General features: G+C 42.0%; 1 protein-coding gene across 1 annotated transcript in view; it reads left to right on the top strand.

Annotated features, from left to right (window-relative positions):
* RAB32 (RAB32, member RAS oncogene family) overlaps positions 1-3891 on the top strand; it is a 16364-nt gene that overhangs the window by 258 nt on the left and 12215 nt on the right. The gene's annotated exons all lie outside the window — the stretch shown is intronic.

A 3891-nucleotide genomic window follows, 5' to 3' on the forward strand; every position in this document is an offset into this window, starting at 1 on the left:
CTCCGCGGGGCGAGCCCCGAGCGGGCAGAGGCATGGGGGACCGGGGCCCGGCCTCTGCGGAGGAAAGTGTATTTGGACTGGGAAGTCTGTTTTCTTGTTCTCCTTCCCCCTGTTGCTTGCAACCCCTTTTTGTCTGCGTTTGAAGCGTAAGTAGAGGGAGGTCTTGATGTGGGAGTGAGGTTTGGGGACTTTTTTTATAGGCTGCGTGTGCTCCTGTTAGCTGATGTTGTGGGGCTCTTGGCTTGGCCCGGGGTTTTACGGCAGTCCTCAAAAAGCTGTTTTGCTCTGTTTGCTGGTTCCATGGCTCCTGGGGGGTTCCTGCTCGCACTGCTCCTCCTGACCCCCCTGCCCAGGCACTCCTGGCCTTGGTTATGACTCCTGATAAATTCATTCATGGGTATGGCTTCGTAACCCTTCTAGAAGAGATATATATCCCTTCCCAGTAGGTAATGTTTAGTAAGCACACCTTACAGGTTAAAGGTAAGTAAAATAGTCCTCAAAGGAAGTACTCTCAAACTGTGTGTGTTCGGAGTCACTCACTTCATTTAAAAGTAACTTGCATCCCTGCAATGTGGCGTGAGGGAATGGGACTTGTGTTCTGCTTAGTGCTACATTCAGATCATGGCTTTGTGTATCAAAAATGTACTTTGAGCACATGGAAGCAGAAAAGCCCCATCCACTTGTCCAAACTACACATCATTCCCTTCCTATGTATAATGCAAAACTGTTCTTTAACACCTCTGTTTTAAAGACTCCAACTGTATACCGATCATGGTTGACTTTGCTTATGCTGCGGTGTTAAATGCCACAGAGCAAACTCCATTTTGCTGTGGTCTTGTAAGAAGTCTGTCCCCTCAACTCCTTAACCATCTCGAGTTGGTATTGCATTTCTAGTCTGGTGTGCAGCCCAGGTATTAACCTGCAGCTCTCTTCATCCCGTTCTACCACGTTCAGAACATTTCCTTGGGTATGAAAAAGTAGACTGTATTTCAAATGCTTGGTGTTTAAATTTACGCTACTGGAAGACATCGGGATAACAACTGGTAGTTACAGTTTCCCTGAACTCTCTGCTTTATCGAGTGGAAGCTCGGAAAAGAGGAAGCGTAACATGTGGCTGCAGTAACCCTGTGACAGACCAGCCCTATGTCAGCTTCTGGCCTTTCTGCTCTGAAGGTTATCTTAAAACACTTCAAATATGATTCCTCAAACTAAAAAGCCTGCTTCTTACTCCATATGCTAAACCACACCATAGATCTTTCTGCTGCTGGCCTGTAGAGCAAACTAAAATACTTTCTAATTGCTGTTTTGGAGAGCAAGTAAAATGTTGGCAAGCTTTCTCTTCTGATGTGTTCCTTTTATGGATCAGTTTTAACTTTCTGCAGATCAATTAACGGTATCGGTACAAGCTGCTGCAATGCCCTGGGTATATTTTAGCAAGTCTGGGGCACCAAAGATTGAAGAGGGGGTACACTGGGGATCCTGGGGTTTGGCAGGCTGCTACGCTTGTGCTTAACTTCTGAGCCCTTGGTTTCTGAGACTGGGGTGGGCTCTGTGCTTTCCCAAAGCAGCCCGTTCCAACAGGCTAGGCAGAAACCTAGCTGTAATTTGCAACAACATTTGGACAGAACCTATTTACGCTATGGGAAGTCCTATCCATACAGCCATGCATTAATTTCAAGATCTAGAAGACAGTATTTTTCACCCTTGATTATTGCCCTTAGTGTATCTTGGACACTGCTAGGTGAAGACTGAGTTAAGGGCTGCTGATAAATCCCCGGAGGCTTGTGCTAATATTGCTGATAGTGAAGAATTAAAATTTTTCCTGTCACTGAAGTAATTTTCCTGTTTTACAGTGTGGTGTATTTTTGTATGAAATTCCTGCTAGTCTTTAAAAAAAAAGGAAAACACAACTGTTTTGCAGTTTGCGCTCCAAACTCTTCTGTCTAATCTGGCAGTTTAGGCTATTCTGTTTCCAAGGGGCTGGAGGTCGCTCCCCAATCGAAGAAACAGACCAAGAGAAGTAATCTTAGTGATTTTTTTTTTGATTGGGCTGTGCTTAGCCAGTGCTCCTGTAGAACCTGACATCTCAGTTAAGCATTAATCATTAAAATAAAGGGGATTTTAGTGTCCGTAAGGGTTGTCTCATGGTCTTAAAATGGCTAAAGTCCTTGACCTGGGAGTGTGTTCTGCAGCTATGTCTGTACTCGTGAATATTTCTAAATACCTGAGGATGTTGACAGGTTTATATACAAATTATTAGTTGGAGAACCAGGTTGAAGATGGCTTCTATATAGTCATAGCGTGCATTCCCTAAAGCGCTTTACTGAAGTGTGTAACAAGGGATCTGAGCATGTGATAGTCATTCCCTTTTAACTCATCAGCCCAACTGTCTTCTGGCTTTCAACAGCTCATGTAGATAATTTTGTCTGCTGGTGTGTGCAGACAAACGGCTTTAGATCTCTTGAAGACATCTAGATCTTATGGTAAGTAACGTTACATGTGACTTCCCTGCAAGCAATATGGTGCTGGCATTCTGAGTTGATTCTGATGCCTTTAAAAAGGCTTCTGAATTGAAGTCTAACCCTTAAGCATAGTAAGGCGTGTTATTTTTCACTAGATCAAAGCTTGTACTTAACAATTCATCATAAAAAGCTTTCCTCAAAGAGCTGGGTGCTGCGATCTAAGGTTCTGTACCTAAATCGATGAAAAGAACTAACCATGTAGTTCAGTCATGAGCTAAAGATTATAATGCAGATAGTGTGCTGGCTTCTGGTGTGATTGCAGCCAAAATGATGAATGTTGTGCTGTGTATTGCAATGCAGCAGGTTCCTCAGTGACTTCAATTTCTTGTGCAGGCTGAGGTTTTTTAGTGATTAGATAATTCTATCAAATAGAGCGTGACAATGTTACACTGCCTATGCTTTTTTTCTAGGGAAAATAGCTTTCTTGTTGTAAGATAAAGTAATGCAAATTCCTGCAGCAGAATCAAAGCCAGAGGGGAGTGTGAAATAGTGAAGGGGGAAGAAGGGTACTGTTGTGCCTAGACTTGTGTATTCCAGAAATACTTGGGCATTTTAGCTTTTAGACACAGTTGTAGCTTCTTGAATAATGGAGGTGAAAAAGCTTGGGAGTAAGGCTGATCAGTCACTGTCAAATTATCTCTGTTGCAGTATGAAGTATTCTGAAAGAAGCTGAACAGTTTACATGCGTGTTCAAACAGGAGCAAAAACTTCTAAATCTTAGCTGCCCTTAGGCACTACTCTTTTTTTTCATCTTGACATGTGGAGTTATAATAAATGTCTCTTCCTGGATAAATTCTGAAAGTGTTAGAACCAGGTTAAGCCCCTTGATCAAAGGACATAAATAATTGGTGAAATAAATAGGAGATAGGAATGAGTCACTGTGGTAAAAAGATACAAAACAAAAGAATCTTAATGATAGGGAAGTGCTTTTAAAGTCTATTTCAATACACTAGAGATTCCCACTTGACAAGCATGCTGGTTTAGTAAGTATGCTGCATTGACCAGAACTCAGTCAAATATCATTGAAAGAACACTTCAAGGATTTTCTGTATCATAAGAACTTTTGATCTGATCTAATAAGACTAGGAACTGAGTAGTGTTAGCTGCTGCTTTATGATCCCATTGACTATCACTGTCACTCACATCACCCTGTACGAACATGCAGCTCCCTGGAAGGCAGGGGTGGTAAAGTCATAGATGACCACTTGAGCTTGGCTTCTCCTGAAGAATGACAACTGGTAGGCAAATTTGATTTTAAATCTTTGAGTGATTCTGTGTTAACTTTGGTGTAATAGCAGCCTGCTTCCAGGACTTTATTAGAATTTCTTTGTTAAAGTGTTTATTAAAACCAAAGTAATGCTTTAACTGG

This window comes from Cariama cristata, unplaced genomic scaffold (assembly GCF_000690535.1).
Source record: "Cariama cristata isolate BGI_N322 unplaced genomic scaffold, ASM69053v1 scaffold22404, whole genome shotgun sequence".
NCBI classification, from domain to species: domain Eukaryota; kingdom Metazoa; phylum Chordata; class Aves; order Cariamiformes; family Cariamidae; genus Cariama; species Cariama cristata.